This window comes from Dendrobates tinctorius, unplaced genomic scaffold (genome assembly GCF_039654945.1).
Source record: "Dendrobates tinctorius isolate UK_male_01 unplaced genomic scaffold, ASM3965494v1 ptg000010l, whole genome shotgun sequence".
Classification (NCBI taxonomy): domain Eukaryota; kingdom Metazoa; phylum Chordata; class Amphibia; order Anura; family Dendrobatidae; genus Dendrobates; species Dendrobates tinctorius.
In genome coordinates, this window is record NW_027361678.1 from 16,435,235 (window position 1) to 16,455,749 (window position 20,515).

A 20,515-nucleotide genomic window follows, 5' to 3' on the forward strand; every position below is an offset into this window, starting at 1 on the left:
CTAGGCTTCAAAAAGACTATATCAGTACTCAGGTATTTTCTGAAGACAGAGCATAAAGGAATTCAGCTCACCCAGCAGGGAAAGGCAGAAATCAGAAAAACAAGGCAAAACAAAACCAAAACACAAATGCAAAAAGCAGAGCAGAAAAACTTAGCTTTTGAGGAGCAGGAATCAGACGGGTCTCCAAGAATCCCTCAGAGAAATCACCCGCAAGGCAGAAGGGCGTCGGCTGCCTTATATCCAGTCAGCAATTCCAGTCACCCAGTCATCATCATTCCGCTCAGGTGCTTTGTAATCAGCCTCACTACCTTCCTTCACCAGAAGAGGGAGTTCATCAGACCTCAATGGTGAAGGGGAAAATGAACTCACAACAGTACCTCCCCCTTGAGGAGGGGTCACCGAACCCTCATCCACGCCACCAGGGCGATCAGGGTGAGCCCGATGAAAGGCACGCACCAATCTTTTTGCATGAATATCAGAGGCAGAGACCCAGGAATTATCCTCCTGACCATAACCCTTCCACTTAACCAAATACTGGAGTCTCCGTCTAGCCAGACGGGAATCCAGTATCTTCTCTACCTCATATTCCATGTAACCTTCAACTAATACAGGGTCCGGAGGTGCCACCCCAGGAACAACTGGTTCAACAAACCTCTTCAACAAGGACTTATGAAACACATTATGAATTTTAAATGTGACAGGAAGAGCCAAGCGAAAAGAGACCGGATTAATAATTTCCAAAATCTTGTAAGTCCAATAAATCTAGGCTTAAACTTAGGAGAAGCCACCTTCATAGCGATATTTTTTGATGATAACAAAACCATATCACCAACCTTAAACTGGGGACCAATGGTCCTATGTCGGTTGGAAAACCGCTGGGCCTTTTCCTGGGAGAGAGATAACTTATCCACCACTTGGTCCCAGATCTGGTGCATTCTCTCCACCACAGTGTCAACACCTGGGCAGACTGAAGGCTCCACCTGCCCTGAAGAAAATCGAGGCTGAAACCCAAAGTTACAAAAAAAAGGTGACATCAAAGTGGCAGAACTAGCTCTATTATTTAAAGCAAATTCAGCCAAGGGCAAAAATGAAACCCAATCATCCTGATCAGCGGAAATAAAACATCTCAAATACGACTCCAAGGTCTGGTTTGTTCTCTCCGTCTGCCCATTGGTCTGAGGGTGAAAAGCAGAGGAGAAGGACAACTGAATTCCCAGCTTGGAACAGAAAGTCCTCCCAAATCTAGACACAAACTGAACTCCTCTGTCAGATACAATGTTCTCAGGAATCCCGTGCAAGCGAACCACCTGTTGCAAAAACAGGGGCACCAACTCAGAGGAAGATGGCAACTTAGGGAGTGGTACAAGATGAACCATCTTAGAGAACCTATCACAAATCACCCAAATAAGTCATTCTCTGAGAGACAGGCATATCAGAGATGAAATCCATTGAAATATGGGTCCATGGCCTCCTGGGGACAGGCAAAGGCATCAACAGCCCACTAGAGCGAGAACAAGGTTTAGACCGGGAGCAAGTCCCACAGGACTGCACAAAATTCCTGACATCACGAGACAAGGCGGGCCACCAAAAAGACCGACTCACCAGATCTCTAGTACCAAAAATACCTGGATGACCAGCCAATGCAGAGCAATGAACTTCAGACATCACTCTCTTCTTCCACTGGTCAGGAACATACAACTTTCCACTGGGACAATGCTCAGGTTTGTCCTCATGGAACTCTTCCAGAGCACGTCTCAAATCGGGCGAGATGGCAGAAAGAACTACCCCTTCGCCTATGATGGTAGCAGGCTTGGTCACCACAGGAGAATCAGCAAAGAAGCTCCTAGAGAGGGCGTCTGCCTTGACATTCTTAGTGCCAGGAAGAAAAGAGACCACAAAATCAAAACGTGTAAAAAACAAGGCCCAACTAGCCTGTCTAGGGTTCAAGCGTTTGGCCGACTTCAGGTAAATCAAATTCTTGTGGTCAGTGAGGACCACGACTTGGTGTTTAGCTCCCTCCAACCAATGTCTCCACTCCTCAAATGTCCATTTCAAGGCTAACAGTTCCCGATTCCCCACATCATAGTTACGTTCAGATGGAGAGAACTTTCGGGAAAAGAAAGCACAGGGATTCATTTTAGATGTTACAGGATCCTTTTGGGACAAAACAGCTCCTGCACCAATCTCAGAAGCGTCCACCTCTACCTGGAACGGGAGTGAGACATCAGGTTGCCGCAAAACCGGGGCAGAAGTGAATCTTCGCTTCAGCTCCTGAAAGGAAGAAACGGTCTCCGGATACCAATTCAACACATCAGCACCCTTCTTAGTCAGATCAGTCAATGGCTTGGCAATACTAGAAAATTTTGCTATAAATTTCCGATAAAAATTAGGAAAACCCAAAAACTTCTGGAGGGCCTTCAAAGAAGTGGGCTGAACCCAATCATAAATGGCCTGTACCTTGGCCGGGTCCATTTCAATAGTTGACGGAGACAAAATAAATCCCAAAAATGAAATCCTCTGTACCCCAGAAAGGCATTTCGATCCTTTGACAAACAGGGAATTCTCCCTCAAGATCCGGAACACAGTCCGAACATGTTCCACATGAGAATCCCAATCCTTGGAGAAGATCAAAATATCATCCAGATAGATAATCAAAAATTTATCCACAAAGTCTCGGAAAATGTCGTTCATGAAGCACTGGAAGACAGAAGGGGCATTAGTGAGCCCAAAAGGCATCACCAGGTACTCAAAATGTCCCTCCGGAGTATTAAACGCCATCTTCCATTCATCCCCATGCTTAATGCGGATAAGATTATACGCCCCCCCTGAGGTCAAGCTTGGTAAACCAGCAAGCACCTTTAACTCTGGAGAATAGATCCGAAATCAGGGGTAACGGATACTGATATTTAATAGTAATTTTGTTGAGGGCACTATAATCAATACAAGGCCTTAATGAACCATCCTTTTTGGCCACGAAAAAAAAAACGGCACCTAAGGGTGAAGAGGATGGTCTAATAAGACCCTTCTCCAACGCCTCCTTAATATAGGATCGCATAGCCTCGTGCTCGGGTACAGATAAATTGAAGAGCCGACCCTTGGGAAATTTACACCCCGGGCTCAGTTCAATTGCACAGTCATAACTCCTATGAGGAGGCAAAGACGGAGACTCATTCTCACTAAATACATCATAAAAGTCCGCCAAATAGTCAGGAACATCATGCGACTGAGGAGAGGTGGAAAAAACTGGAGCCTCACTAAGGGCACACCAACAACCCCAACTCACCACAGACACAGATTTCCAATCCAAAACTGGATTATGAATTTGCAACCAGGGAAACCCCAGAACAATGGTATCATGCAAATTATGCAACACCAAAAATCTGCAATTTTCTTGATGGTCTGGGGCGACCCGCATTACCACCTGGGTCCAAAACTGAGGTTTATTTTTCGCCAAAGGAGTAGCATCAATCCCCCTCAAAGGGATAGGCGTCCGCAGAGGTGTCATCGGAAATCCACAACGTTTAGCAAAATCCAAGTCCATTAGGTTCAGGGCTGCTCCCGAATCCACAAAAGACTTGGCGGAAAATGTGGACAGGGAGCAGATCAGAGTAATTGCCAGAAGAAACTTAGGTTGAACACCACCCAAAGAAAACGTGTGTGCAAAACGTTTCTCTCGTTTAGGACAGACAGAAATAATATGCGAGGCATCTCCACACAAAAAACACAGCTTATTACGCCTTCTGAACTCCTGACGTTGCTCCCTGGACAAAACTCTATCACATTGCATAGGTTCAGACACTTGTTCAACAGGTGGCAACACCTCTCATGCAGTCCTGCGTTCACGTAAACGCCGATCAACCTGAACGGCTAATGACATAGAATCGTCAAGACCAGAGGGAACAGGAAATCCCACCATAGTATCTTTTACGGCTTCTGACAAACCCTTCCGAAAGAGAGCTGCCAAGGCATTATCATTCCAGGTAGTAAGGACCGCCCACTTTCAGAATTTTTGACAGTACAATTCTGCAGAATCTCGACCCTGGCTCAATGCCAACAGGGTCTTTTCAGCCTGATCAATAGCATTAGGTTCGTCATACAACCCCAAGGCTTGAAAAAATGCGTTCACATTAGTCAGAATAGGATCATCTGGTTTCAAAGAAAACGCCCAATCCTGGGGATCGCCACGCAGCAAAGAGATGACAATTTTAACCTGCTGTGCGGAGCTCCCTGACGAGTTAGGCTTCAAGGCAAAAAATAATTTACAATTTTTTTTGAAATTCAAAAATTTAGACCGATCCCCAAAAAACACATCAGGAGTAGGGATCTTTGGTTCAGCAGCATGTGAATGAGCAAGGTAGGTGGAAATTCCCCGCACTTCCGCAGCGAGCTGCTCCACACAATCAGACAATTGCTTTATCTCCAATGAGAGAAAAAAAAATTCCCCCTACAGCCTCAGAGATATAGAGGAAAAAATATACACACTTTTTTTTTTTTTGCAATTCTTTCCTGCTATTGAGTACCCTAGGATCTGCGGTATGGCGGATGATTCTGTTATGAATGAGTCACCGTAGGAGGCAAAAACAGAAATACTAGCTAAGTCCAGAAAACCAGAGAAGTTGGCAGCTATCGGACTGCAGACCCCTGAACCTAACAACAACAACTAGCCGTGGGGGGTTCCTACGGTGCCCTAGACCCCTCGATCACAGCCAGAGAACTACATAGCCTAAAGACAGAAAGGGAAATCTAAACCGCCCCAGAGCAGACCCCAAAGCAATAGGCAGCCCCCAACATATAATGACGGTGAAGCAAGATGAAAAAACACTCACACAGATAGAAAGATAGGCTGAGCAAATGATGGGGCCGAAGCTAACTATATAGGACAGGATAAAAAAGCTGCTGTCTGCAATCCGCCAAAACCATCTCAAAAACAAGAGCCAACAGACTGATAGGGAAAAAAGCCCTGAAGACGCTAGGCTTCCAAAAGACTATATCAGTACTCAGGTATTTTCTGAAGACAACGCAAAAAGGAATTCAGCTCACCCAGCAGCATATCCAGTCAGCAATTCCAGTCACCCAGTCATCATCATTCTACTCAGGTGCTTTGTAATCAACCTCACTACCTTCCTTCACCAGAAGAGGGAGTTCATCAGACCTCAATGGTGAAGGGGAAAATGAACTCACAACAGCCCCCCCAGCATGGTATAATACAGCCCAGCATGATATAATACAGCCCAGCATGGTATATAGCCCCCCCCCCAGAATGGTGTAATACAGCCCAGCACTGTATAATACTGGTAAAATACAGCCCATCATGGTATAATACAGCCCAGCATGGCATATAGCCCCCCAGAATGATATAATACAGCCCAGCATGGTATATAACCCCCCAGAATGATATAATACAGCCCAGCATGGTATATAGCCCCATCAGAATGGTATAATACAGTCAGCACAGTATAATACAGCCCAGCATGGTATATAGCCCCCCAGAATGGTGTAATACAGCCCAGCATGATATATAGCCCCCCCAGAAGGGTATAATACAGCTCAGCACGGTATAATACAGCACAGCAAGGTATATAGCCCCCCCCAGAATGGTATAATACAGCCCAGCATGGTATAATACAGCTCAGCATGGTATATAGCCCCCCAAGAATGGTATAATACAGCCCAGCACGGTATAATACAGCCCAACAAGGTATATAGCCCTCCAGAATGATATAATACAGCCCAGCATGGTATATAGCCCCCCAGAATGGTATAATACAGCCCAGCATGGTATATAGCCCCCCCAGAATGGTGTAATACAGCCCAACATGGTATATAGCCCTCCAGAATGGTATAATACAGCCCAGCATGGTATATAGCCCCCCCAGAATGGTATAATACAGCCCAGCATGGTATATAGCCCCCCCAGAATGGTGTAATACAGCCCAGTATGGTATATAGCCCCCCAGAATGGTATAATATAGCCCAGCATGGTATATAGCCCACCCAACATGGTATGATACAGCCCAGCATGGTATATAGCCCCCTAGAATGGCCCCACAGTCCAGTACTCACACTGATTTAAAAAAAAAAAAAACACTCCTCACCTTCTCCTCGTGCCCGCACTGCTGGCTGCTCCTGTCTCCTCCTGCTCTGTCTGGCACACATTGAGAGCGCGATGACGTCATCGCGCCCCCCGCTGTGTCAGAGGCAGAGCGGGGAATGATGGGAGAGGGAGCGTCAGCTGACGCTCTCTCCTCCATCACTGCCTCCTTCAGTGCGGCGGTGGGAGTCGGCGCTGGGGGCAGGCGGGCCCCCCTGCCTCACAGGGGCCCCATAGCGGCTGTGTGATGTGCCGCTGACTGGGGGAGTGGGGGCTCTAGGCAGCTGCCTGGGCTGCCTGCCCATAACGCCGGCCCTGCTCCTGCACACCCGCCGGTTACGGTGAGTCCCTCACTATGCCGCCCCTTCTCTTCACGCTGCGGCCTGTCGCTCCCTTCTCAGCGTTTACAGTCTGTACCTTATCAGCGTTCTGGCGGGAAGTCGGCTTCCATTGCCACGCAACCCATTTTACCTCACACTGTCTGGCCACGCCCCTTTCACACTGGTTACTGGCTCGCTTCGGCTTCCACTTTGTTGCCCCCCAGGAACAGGAGGTTCGGCCCCAGCAGTTCTGGACCCAGCGCTTCAGCAGCTCTGGCAGCCTGGTCTTCCCTTCTACACGGGAACAGGTATGACCCTTAGATACAAGGACCACCTGCAAATGTGACCTCTGCCCTCCACAGTCAAGCCACTGTCTCCTGCATCCCCCTATATTCAGGCCTCATTCTCCTGCACCGCCCTATTGTCAGGCCTCTGTCTTCTGCACCCCTCTATAGTCAGACCTCAGTCTCCTGTATCCCCCTATAGTCAGATCTCAGTCTCCTGTATCCCCCTATAGTCTGGCCTCATTCTCCTGCATCCCCCTATATTCAGGCCTCACTCTCCTGCATCCCCCTATAGTCAGGCCTCTGTCTACTGCATCCCCCTATACTGTAGACAGGCCTCAGTCTTTTACACCCCCCTATTGTCAGGTCTCAGTCTCCTGCACCCCCTATAGTCAGGCCTTAGTCTCCTGCACTCCCCTATAGTCAGACCTCAGTCTCCTGCACCCCCCATAGTCAGGGCTCAGTCTCCTGCACCCCCATAGTCAGGGCTCCATCTCCTACACCCCCCTATAGTCAGGCCTTAGTATCCTGCACTCTCCTATAGTCAGGCCTAGGTCTCCAGCACCTCCCTATAGTCAAGCCTCTGTCTCCTTGACCCCCCTATAGTCAGGCCTCTGTCTCCTGCATCACTGTACAGTCAGGCCTCAGTCTCGTGCACCCCAGTATAGTCGTACCTCTGTCTACTGCACCCCCTATAGTCAGGCCTCTGTCTCCTGCATTCCCCTATAGTCAGGCCTCTGTCTCCTGCACCCTCCCTATAATCCTGCCTCATTCTCCTGCACCCCCCTATAATCAGGTCTCTGACTCTTGCACTCCCCTATAAAGGCCTCTGTCTCCTGCACCCCCCTAGAGTCAGACTTCTGTCTCCTGCACCCCCCTAAAGTCAGGGCTCTGTTTGCAGCACCCCTGTAGTCAGGCCCCTGTCTCCCGTACCCCTCTATAGTCAGGCCTCTGTCTCCTGCACCCCCCTAACGTCAAGCCTCAGTCTCCTGCACCCCCTATAGTCAGACCTCATTCTCCTGCACACCCATATAGTAAGACCTCATTATCCTGCACCCTCATATAGTCAGGCCTCAGTCTCCTGCACCCCCCCTATAGTCAGACCTCAGACTCCTGCATCCTCCTATAGTCAGGCCTCATTCTCCTGCACCCCCTACAGTATATTCAGGCTTCAGTCTCCTGCAGCCCCGTATAGTCAGGCCTCTGTCTCCTGCACCGCCCTATAGTCAGGTCTCTGTCTCATGCATCCCCCTGTAGTCAGTCCTCAGTCTCCTGCACCCCTGTATAGTCAGGCCTCAGTCTCCTGCTACCCCCATATAGTCAGGCCTCTGTCTCCTGCACCCCCCCTATAGTCAGGTCTCTGTCTCATGCATCCCCCTATAGTCAGTCCTCAGTCTCCTGCACACCCCTATAGTCAGTCCTCAGTCTCCTGCACCCCCATATAGTCAGGCCTCTGTCTCCTGCAGACCGCTAAAGTCAGGCCTCTGTCTCCTGCACCCCCGTATAGTGAGGCCTCTGTCTCCTGTACCCTCCCTATAATCCTACCTTATTCTCCTGCACCCCCCTGTAATCAGGCCTCTGTCTTTTGCACCCCCCTATAAAAGCCTGTGCCTCCTGAACCCCCTATAGTCAGTCCACAGTTTCCTGCACCTCCCTATAGTCAGGCCTATCAGTGACCTCCCCAAAGAAATTGATGGTTACCAGTAGTATTCATCAGCCATTTAATATCACAGCGCACTGACAGGCTTTACAGCTGCATTATTTGTTGACGACTACTCTCATCATCTTCACACACTGTTATGGGGTTACTTCCAGGGCCGGACTGGGACTGAAAATCAGCCCTGGCACACAAACCAAAGCAGCCCACATAGAAATCGCTATTCTTAAATAGTAAATGAATGTATCTTCCATGCAACCTTTTCTGTACAGCTTGTAGGTGAGAACAGTAAGGCCTCTTTCACACTTCAGTTGTTTGACATCAGTCAAAATCCGCCAGGTGTATAAAAAAAACGAATCCGCCTTTTTTTTGGTGGATCCGTTTTTTTTTTTCCCGTAGACTTGCATTAGCGGCGGATTATGACTGATGGTCGTCCGTTGCATCTGTTTTTTGACGGATTTGTTTGTTTTTTAGCATCTGCCGTCTGGAGTAGACAGACTAGGGAACGTTTTTTTCAGGGGTGGACCCACTATTTTAAACTGCGCATGCCCGGAACATTTATTGTGTCATGCATTTTAACCCCAAATGCCGTTCTGGCAGTGGCGAATCTCTCTCCTCTCTCTCTCTTCTGGTGCATTCTTTTTTTGCATAGCGGAAACGGATCCGTCTTTTCACACTTTGGGGGTTTGCAACTGACGTCAAACAACTGAAGTGTGAAACAGGCTCAAGGGAGTTCAATAGGTGAAAAATGACTTTTTCTTTAAAAGTTGGGAGATACAGCATTCTGTGACCGTGCCTATGCCCCGTGACCCCGCTGGCAATTTTTGGTTTTGGAAGGGGGAATCATAATTAAGACGTCCTCAATGCCTTCCCTTGGTGCAGGAGGACCTAACGTCACTACATATTATTTATACACTCAGCCCATACTCCAACATTGTTAAAGGGGTTTTCCACCCAGTGCACGTTGTTAGCAGTGCAGCTTGCTGAACACTAACAGAGTGTAATGTTGGGATTCGGCTTTACCAGGTGGTGCAGGCAGTTGTTACATAACCATAACTTTGTGATTTGCCAAACACATTCTCATTACTTCTCCTCCAATTCTCTTACTTTTCTATTGATGGAGGCAGACGAGAACTTGTTTGGCGCAGCGAGGGCTCGCTCACACTGGCGTATAATACAGCAGAGTGCTGTGTGATGTTTTATCAGATAGCACTCAGCCCAATGTTATACTATGGGGCAGAGCAGATCTGCGTTATTTTCTTCAGTCCAAATAGGTCTGAAATTTCCAGCATGCGGCGAGTGACTTTGGAATTTGGATCACCTGTACAAGTCTATGGGTGCGTGTGACACATTGGACTTCACTCTGACGTCATTCAACTACAGTCTGATTTAAGCTGACGTAGACAATGGAGAAGGGGGCGACATTAAGTTCTCCGTCTCCTCCACACTTGTGATACCATACTCTCAAGCGAGAGAAGCAGATCACAGTAAACTGATACTGATCAGACGCGGATCAGAGTGTGACCAAAGTCATTACCATAATCCATCTGATTCTCTGACAATCAGCAATCATGTGAACAAACCCTTAATGTTATCACCACAAAGAAAATTAAAGCAGTTGTCGCCCTACTAAAAACGGACAGTCCTCCAGCCAGACCTCCACCAGGAGCTTATTTGACCTAAAAGATCTGATTTATATAGGGACTGAATGTCCAGCACTGATAGAAATCATATGTTCTTGGCCAAATAAGCTCCTGGTGCAAAACCGGTTGGAGGAATGGCCATTTTAGTAGGGAGAAAACGTAGTTATCACCAGCACCAAAAGTTAGCGACGAGCCAGGTTTGTACCAGAGGAGGGAAACATGAGTATTTAAAGGGGTTGCCCACTACTTTAACACTGATGACCTATCCTTAGGACAGGTGATCAATGTCTGACTGGCGTTGCTGCAACACTTGGCACCATTGGCAGATCAGCTGTTCTCAGGGCCGGCGGGAACTGCTCAGTTACAGAACTGCACAGCAAAGCTCAATCTACTGTAAAGTGGCCACAACCGGGTTCTGCACATCCGCCTCTTATTGATTTGAATAGGTCACGAATGTGCAGTACGCGGCCGTGGCCAGGATACAGTAGACAGCTGTGCCGTAACTGAGCAGTTCCAGCCATCACCGAGAACAGCCAATTGGCAGGGATGCCAGGAGTCACACCCACACAGATCAGACATTCATGAGATAAGGATAGGTCATCAATGTTAAAATAGTGGACATTCTCTTTAAATTTACTAAATTTGTCTCTGGGATGGCATAGAATCCTAACTCATCCAGTGACTCAGATTGCTGCAGATTGGGGCAGGAACAACAACATACTGCGGCTGACTGATGGTCTGGAGCTACATGGGGTCCCAGAGCAAAAGTCCTAATAGCCCTGCAAATACTGTGATAGCCCCAAATATAATGGCATCACATACAGTACAATGGCCCCACATATAATGGCATCACATACAGTACACTGGCCCCACCTGTATTCTCCCAAATAGTATACTGGCCCCACCTGTAATCCCCCATATAGTAAGCTGGCCCCACCTGTAATCCCCCATATAGTAAGCTGGCCCCACCTGTAATCCCCCATATAGTAAGCTGGCCCCACCTGTAGTCACCCATATAGTACGCTGGAGCCACCTGTCATCCCTCATAAAGTACACTGTCCCCACCTATGTCATCCACCATAGTACGCTGGCCCCACCTGTGTTGTACCCCATGTAGTACACAGGCCCCACCTGTGTCATTCCCCATATAGTAGACTGGCCCCACATGTCATCCCCCATACAGTACACTGGCCCCACATGTCATCCCCCATACAGTACACTGGCCCCACATGTCATGCCCCATACAGTACACTGGCCCCACATGTCATGCCCCATACAGTACACTGTCCCCACATGTCATCCCCCATACAGTACACTGGCCCCACATGCCATCCCCCATACAGTACACTGGCCCCACATGTCATGCCCCATACAGTACACTGGCCCCACATGTCATCCCCCATACAGTACACTGGCCCCACATGTCATGCCTCATACAGTACACTGGCCTCACATGTCATCCCCCATACAGTACACTGGCCCCACGTGTCATCCCCCATACAGTACACCAGCCCCACATGTGGTCCCCTACATAATACTGTTTGATTTATCAAAAAAAAAGAATAAAAAAAAGACACTCATCTGATTCTTGTTCCCTGCTGCTCTGGCTCGGCCACGGCTGCAGCGTAACCAGGGCCATGGCTGCAGCATCACCACCACCAGGGCCGACTCGCCCACGCCACGCACTCAAATTAAAAATGGCCGCTTCCGCAAGATTTCCTCCTGCTGCGGTCCGGGGGCGGGGCCTTGTCGACCGACGACGCGCAGCGTCACCACGTCGCGGCACGTTTTTAACCCCCGCTGCCTGCCACCTTGCCAGAAAATTTAAAGGGCCGGCGGCAGGAAAAAGAGGCCGACCGGCCGCCGCCGCCAGTGGCCCATAACCTCATGAAAATGGCGGCCCAATGGGAAAAGGTAAGTGGCCAATCCGGGCCTAGTTACTGCAATGGAGTGGAGCCAGAAGACCGCAGCATCTGGCTGCTCCTACTACGCTGAGAGGAAGCACTTCTCCAGTGTATTAAACGTGTTTATTTCTTCCAGCAGAACAGGAGTTACTTGGCCATATAAGAAAATTCCTACTTTCAGCTGTGCTAGGATAGCCACTCCTTTTCCCTATAAAATCTTTACTCGATTACCAAGTCCTTGCCAGAGTTAGCATTTGCTGCATGATATTGAAGTGGGAAAAGTTGGTTTTAAGGAGAGTTGGAGGAGTTTATTAGCGACTGTTGTTTGGTTTTTACGCTTGGAAATTCCCTATCCTTCCCTATTTTGCTTTCTTCACCCTCTCTACACACCCTGGTGAATACCTCTGTTATATGTGACTGTATATTTTGTGCGTGAATTTTTCAGTTTACCCTTGTCTTTGCTACCCTGGCTGGTGGGTTGGTGTACTGCGGTGCACAGTAGCGCCTCTCTTCCCCGAGAGGGGGAAGGGGACAGACGAAGGGTTGTTCTAGGAGATAGGGCAAGGGTGGAGGCCCCGACGTCTTTGCCATCTGAAGTATCCCGGGGAACAGGGCGAGCTAGGGTGCCTCCTAGTGTTAGGACCAGGAAAGGTGCCCATGGTTCCAGGTCACTCACCAATCAAATCACACAGTCTGGAGTATAATCCAGTGCTTTATGGCTTTCTCTCACTATGTCTGTAGCTGAGCTCTGATGTCCTCTCACTATCCAGATGCATCGCACAGTGGCTGCTGCATTTTCTGCCTCAGCTTTTATACAAAAACATGCAAAACACAAGCCGCTGAGACACCACCACATGTTTCTCAACGCAAGCAATGACTAGCCAGGTCATTCCCCGGGAAGGAACAACCACGGGAAGGGCAGTCTCCAATGAAGGAAACCACCTATGCCAAAACATGGTATCCATCCACAGACAGCTGTTTCGGGGTATTGCCCCTCCTCAGTGTGGAGTAGGATGTTGATCTCCATGAGTTCATTCATCCTCATTTTTCACTGTCTTTTACTAGACATTGCTCCTACTAGCCAGTTTCCTACTCCACAATGATGAGGGGCAAAACCCCGAAACAGCTGTCTGTGGATGGATACCATGTTTTGGCATAGGTGGTTTCCTTCATTGGAGACTGCCCTTCCCGTGGTTGTTCCTTCCCGGGGAAAGACCTGGCTAGTCATTGCTTGCGTTGAGAAACATGTGATGGTGTCTTCGCGGCTTGTGTCTTGCATGTTTTTCCATATTTCCCATAAGGGATGGGGGCATTGCTCTAGAATCACTGCATTGAGAAACGTGATGGTGTCTCCGCAGTGTTGGATGTTGATCTCCATGAGTTCATTCATCCTCATTTTTCACAGTCTTTTACTAGGCATTGCTCCTACTAGCCAGTTTCCTACTCCACACTGATGAGGGGCAAAACCCCGAAACAGCTGTCTGTGGATGGATACCATGTTTTGGCATAGGTGGTTTCCTTCATTGGAGACTGCCCTTCCCGTGGTTGTTCCTTCCCGGGGAAAGACCTGGCTAGTCATTGCTTGCGTTGAGAAACATGTGATGGTGTCTTCGCGGCTTGTGTCTTGCATGTTTTTCCATATTTCCCATAAGGGATGGGGGCATTGCTCTAGAATCACTGCGTTGAGAAACGTGATGGTGTCTCCGCAGTGTTGGATGTTGATCTCCATGAGTTCATCCTCATTTTTCACAGTCTTTTACTAGGCATTGCTCCTACTAGCCAGTTTCCTACTCCACACTGATGAGGGGCAATACCCCGAAACAGCTGTCTGTGGATGGATACCATGTTTTGGCATAGGTGGTTTCCTTCATTGGAGACTGCCCTTCCCGTGGTTGTTCCTTCCCGGGGAAAGACCTGGCTAGTCATTGCTTGCGTTGAGAAACATGTGATGGTGTCTCCGCGGCTTGTGTTTTGCATGTTTTTGCATATTTCTCATAAGGGATGGGGGCATTGCTCTAGAATCACTGCGTTGAGAAACATGTGATGGTGTCTCCGCAGTGTTGGATGTTGATCTCCATGAGTTCATTCATCCTCATTTTTCTCAGCTTTTATACAGGCTCTGATTGTCTCTCCTGAATGGCTGAGCTTCACCATGCGATGTAATAGCTGAAAGGCATTATGGTTCTCGTCCTTCTGTGACTGATGCAATATTCTGCTTTTTGTAAGAAGTTGGAAAACATTTTGACACAAATTACATTTGCATTGAATCTAATTGCTTGTCTCTGCAGAGCACACATCATATTAGTAATGCTTCAGAATATTCTTAAATAAAGAGGGGGAAAGCCAGCACTGCCTAAGGTCAGAATGCAATACATAAAGTGCATATGCACGTATTGGTTTCTAACTGTACTTTAAAATGAGACATTTCGCAAACAATTATTCAATTCTTTGAGCCACCCCGCCACGCCAAGGCATTCTCATATGGGGCAGTCCTACTCTACGTTTTTTATATACGCTATGCCATTACAGCTTCCTAAATGTAGTAAAAGCAAGACTATATTAAATGCAACCATACCTGAAACATTTCTGAAAAACTCCCATGGCGCCAGAAGGGCAAGCACAGATAAAGGCCGACCAGGTCCGGACATGGACATTTCAGATCTGGCCTCCACACTGCCAAACCAGCAACCATAGATAAAGGGTGAAACAGGCCCAGACACAGGTGCATAAGCAAATAGAGCCTGTGTGAACAGCAGCCTAGATCAATCACAATAAAGACAGATAGAATGTGTCTGTTAAAGCCCTCAATTACCATTAGAGCCTTCTGTGTCTTGGCCATCCGCTATTCTGTGGCATTGATATTGGGGTTCACTATGCATATCCTGTGTCCCCTATCGGCAGACATGCTCCAATTCCCTATATGTGCAGGATCCCTTGTCCTCGTTGGGGGGATCAGATGCATCTGATCTGCTCGGTTTTTATGGTGATATACTATTAGCGAAGTTTGCCAATCAGGAACTGATGAAGTCATGTCCCTCCCACACACTGCCTCATTGACTGAGATTAAGCCACTCCCCCGAGGAGCAGGAAACTAAAGGAAAAAATGTTCTCCAAGAGCCAGAATATCCTATGTCCATTGGTAAAGAGAAGATTCTGATTATTGGGTCTGATTATTGGGTCCATAAAATCCTGGAACATGTACAGATTATTATAAGTTTTGCTATTTTTTTAAGCTCCTGGTGACCCGGCCCTTGAATGCCCCTGACCTACGAACTACGTGAGCCGTCGCAGCCCTTAGAATGAAATATAAATAGAATGGATCTCATGGATTTTAATATTTAATTTTCTGCACAAAACACCTGCAAATTCCCCAACACCGCAGAGACGGCAGAGAAGGTGGGGGAGGGGCGCTGCCATCTCTGTGGGCATCAGAACGCCTCCTGTCTTCTCAGCGAGCTGCTGTGTCATCCAGAACCAAAGGGGTTACTGTAAATGTCTCGGTGATTATAAATCGCTGCATAAAGATAAACCCCGGGGAAAGGTGATAAACGGCGGATTCATTAGTTCATAAATACTCTTGCTTACGAGAGGTTTTTTGCACATTTAGGAGAAAGTTCAAATTTGCATATCAATGTGGGAAGAAAGGACGGCATAACAGGCACAATTATCAGCGGAGGGCTGGGCGGCCCAAGAATCTGCCACACAATCCTGGGATGGAGCCGCTGCACCTCTTAGGCCTGTTTCACACATCCGTATTTTACCATCAGTCAAAATCCACCGTTTTGCAAAAAACACGGATCCGCCATTTTGTTTGGCGGATCCGTTTTTTTCCCATTGAGTTGCATTACCGGCGGATCTTGACCGATAGCCATTCATTGGATCCGTTTTTTTGCGGATCTGCCAAAATTTTGGCGTCCGCCGACATGCCTGGACGGACAATGCAACGTTTCTTCGGGCGGCCGGATCCGCATTTTACATTGCGCATGCCCGGAGGATTTGCCTCGGCCGCAAATTTAACCCTAAACCCTGTTCTGGCGGCGGAAAAAAATTCTCTCTTTCTCTCTCTCTCACAGCGTTACCTTTAAAATTCTTCATTCGACGGATCCGTTAAAAAAACGGTCCGGTGCCAAACATTGTACTCAGTACAGGAACGGATCCGTTGTCCGCCATTTTAGCGGATTTTAACTGACGAAAAAAAATGATGTGCGAAACAGGCCTTACCCCTCATCCGGTCAGAGCTCAGAAGCTGCTACGGTCAACAACTCTGCTCTATCGGGCTCATCCTTTCTCCACCCGCTCTACATTCTCTATCACTGGATTATTTGTTACCCACAATGCCATGTTGTGACAAGCCTCTTGCCCATACATACATACAGGTATAGTGTCTGCCATTACTACCTGTTGTGATCGGCATTCCACAGTCTGACTGCTCTAACTGCAAAGAACCCTTATCTATTTAGCTGCCGGAATAGCTTTTCTTCCACCCGTAATAAGTGCCCCCTAGTCCTTTATAATGTCTATGGAAGGAATAAGTCATGGGCCTCCATCCTGTGTAATGTAGGAGAGGCCTCCATCCCGTGTAATGTAGGAGAAACCTCCGTCCTATGTAATGTAGGAGAGGCCTCCATCCCATGTAATGTAGGAGAGACTTCCATCCCTGGCAGTGTAGGAGAGACTTCCATCCTGTGTAATGTAGGAGAGGCCTCCGTCCTGTGTAATGTAGGAGAGACCTCCATCCCGTGTAATGTAGGAGAGGCCTCCATCCCATGTAATGTAGGAGAGGCCGCCATTCCGTGTAATGTAGGAGAGACCTCCATTTCATGAAATAATTTAGTTGCCGCCTTCGAACTGACTCTACCTTCCAAATATCCTAGAATATGGGATTTAGTTTTGGGCTTCACATTTTAAAAAAGATGGGTTGGTCCATCTCACCATTTTGCGCCATTGCCATCTTGCAGTCCTTATTCGTTGTCGTCTCAGAAAGCATAACGGTCGCCATCTTTCTTGTAAGTAGAGTCTTCCCTGCACTGCATAGCTCTTTCAACTGCAAGAGTCAATCCTGCAGACTAAGTCAAGTGTAGAGCAGCGCGGAAGCCGCAGTCAAGGCATGAGTCTCCTTTTATGCCCCGGTATGCTACATGAAAGTGTGGGTCCTGGTTGGATGTGTGGACTTGTAGTGTGAGCGCATCACGCCTGTGCAGGCCGCGTGTAGCTGGTGGTGGTGGTGGCTGGCCAGGACGTAGTTTCCACAGTTCAAGGAAGGAGACTTCTCTTCCAAAATAAACTCTTAACTGAACATTAACTTGATCAGGGTTTTATACAAGTGGTAGCAGGCACAAAGTCTTATGGACACTTGAATGACGCATTCTCCACACAGTTAATACATTTTATTTCTATAGCGCCGACATATTCCGCAGCACTTTACATTTCAGAGGGGACTTGTACAGACGATAGACATTACTGCATAACAATAATCACATAGATCATAAGAGATACCAAGAGGAATGAGGGCCCTGCTCGCAAGCTTACAATCTATGAGGAAAAGGGGAGACACGGAAGGTGGATGGTAACAATTGCCCTGATTGTATGGACCAGCCATAATGTTAAGTGTGTAACAGTACAGACACAGAGGGCTAATGGATGCATAAAGTACGTGGGAACATGATGCGGGGAACCTGGTTATGGTAAAACTTTTGACTGTGCCACACAGGGTTAGTTAGGTTAATGTGTTGAGGCGGTAGGCTAGTCTGAATAAATGCCTTTTCAGGGCACGTTTAAAATTGTGGGGATTGGGGACTAATCGTATTGACCTGGGAAGTGCATTCCAAAGAAATGGCGCAGCATGTGTAAAGTCTTGGAGACGGGAGTGGGAGGTTCTGATTATTGAGGATGCTAACCTCAGGTCATTAGCAGAACAGAGGACGTGGGTAGGGTGGTATACTGAAACAAGGGAGGAGATGAAGGGTGGTGCTGAGCCATGGAGGGCTTTGTGGGTGAGGGTTATAAGTTTATACTGAATTCTGGAGTGGATGGGTAGCCAGTGTAATGACTGACACAAGGTAGAGGCATCGGTGTAATGATTGGTGAGGAATATGATCCTGGCTGCAGCATTCAAGACAGATTGGAGAGGGGAGAGTTTGGTAAGAGGGAGACCGATTAGAAGAGAGTTACAATAGTCGAGACGAGACTGAATAAGAGAAACAGTAAGAGTTTTTGCGGAGTCAAAAGTAAGAAAAGGTAGAATTCTAGAAGTGTTTTTGAAGTGCAGATAACAAGAGCGAGCCAATGATCGGATGTGGGGGGCAAAGGAAAGCTCGGAGTCAAGTATGACCCCATGACAGCGGGCATGTTGCTGGGGAGTCATAGTGGAGCCACACACGGAAATGGCAATGTCGGGTTAGGTACATTAGTAAACACAAGGAGTTCAGTCTTTGACAGGTTCAGTTTCAGATATAGTGAGGACATGATGTTAGACACAGCGCTTAGGCAATCGCTGGTGTTTTCTAGAAAGGCTGGAGTGATGTCAGGAGAATCTACTGATTGTTTGACCAATAGGGGCAGTGTACAAAGAGAAGAGGAGGAGGCCTAGGACTGATCCTTGAGGAACCCCAACAGTAAGGGGAAGATGAGAGGAGGAGGAACCAGCAAAAGATACAGTAAAGGAGCGATCAGAGAGATAGGAGGAGAACCAGGAGAGAATGGTGTCCTTGAGGCCAATGGAACGGAGCATAGTGAGGAGGAGCTGATGATCCACAGTGTCAAATGCTGCAGAGAGATCCAAGAGAATTAGCATGGAATAATGACCATTTGATTTAGCTGTTAGTAGATCATTAGAGACTTTAGTGAGGGCAGTTTCAGTAGAGTGTAAGGAGCAGAAAACGGATTGGAGAGGGTCGAGAAGAGAGTTATCAAAGAGATAGCGGATAAGACAGGAGTGGACCAGGCATTCCAGGAGTTTAGAAATGAAGGGAAGATTAGAGACAGGTCTATAGTTAGCGGCACAGTTTGGGTCGAGGGATGGTTAGAACGCATACCCATAGAAATCTACACATTCACGCACCTGGGGCCTTTTAAGCCTGTTTACAATTATCATGGAATAACTCAAATAAAAATACTTTTCAAAGTTTATTGCAAAGTAAGGATGCATTCCCACTAGCGCTGGGGTCCGCCAGGACGGGATTCCGTAATGGATCTGACCTCCTGGTGACCCCAGCTAAGGCTGGCGGACGCATACCTGGGGCCTCGCAGGCCTGCCAGGTTACTTGTTTTCTATTTTCTGTAAAATTACTTTAGTTAGAATTTTGAAACTCTGGAGGGCTATAACATCACTGCTGCACCACACCATCTTTCCCAGAAGATCTGTCTGCAGCGTCGGCTTAACACCTCCTGTTATGATTGAGTCACCGTAGGAGGCAAAAACAGAAATGCTAGCTAAGTCCTGAAAACCAGAGAAGTTGGCAACTATCAGATTGCAGACCCCTGAACCTATCAACACAACTAGCAGTAGCCGTGGGGGGTTCCTACGATGACCTAGACCCCTCGATCACAGCCGGAGAGATACATAGGCCTAAAGAAGGAAAGGGGAAATCTAACTGCCCCAGAGCAGACCCCAAAGCAATAGGCAGCCCCCCACATATAATGACGGTGAAGTAAGATGAAAACACTTACACAGACAGAAAGACAGGCTGAGCAAAGACGGGGCCCAAAAACTACCTAGATAGGAACGGATAGGAAGGCTGCTGTCTGCAATCTGCCAAAACCCTATCAGAGACAAAAGCCAACAAGCTGATATAAAAATGGCCCTGAAGCAACTAAGCTTCAAAAACTAAATCAGCACTCAGGTACCTTCAGAAGACAGAGCACACGGAACACTGCACACTCCAGCAGGGAGTGGCAGAATCCAAAAAGCAAGAAAAACAAAAACAAATCTTAGATGCAAAAAGGCAAAACAGAAAACTTAGCTTTAGGAGAGCAGGAATCAGACTGGTGTCCAAGAGTCCACAGAGAAATCACCCGCAGGGCAGAAAGGGCGTAGGCTGCCTTAAATCCAGTCAGTGACTCCACTCAGCCAATCGTCTTCATTAGTCCCAGGTGTCTGATAATCAGGCTCACTACCTTCCTTCACTAGAATAGGGAGTTCACTAGGCCTCAGTGACAGAGGGGAAAATGAACTCACAACAACCTCCCTTGCCGAACACCACAGGTGGCATCACGAATCACTTATAAACTTTATTCCCAACTCGACCCCTTTTACATGGGCGCCCAGGGCCACGGACCGAGTCACCGCTGCTGTGACAATCCCCTCTGAGAGACCGGCCCGGTACCGAGTACCCCACAGCCCTGGGAGGGCGACCCAGATGCAAGGAGCCTGCTTACTTCTTCTGTGACTGGTTCAAAAACTGAGCGTGAGCTAGATGCAGTGGGGGAGGGAGGACAGTGCATGGTATTAGGTGATTGGGAGATAATTTCCTGTCGGACCTGGTCAACTTGTTCTTTGAAGTAATTGGCCAGATCGTCTGCTTGAAGCTCCGTGGTTGGGGCCTGTACTCTTGGGATGAGTAGAGAATGAGACGTTTAGGGTTATTGGACAGTGAGGTGATGAGGATGTTGAAATAG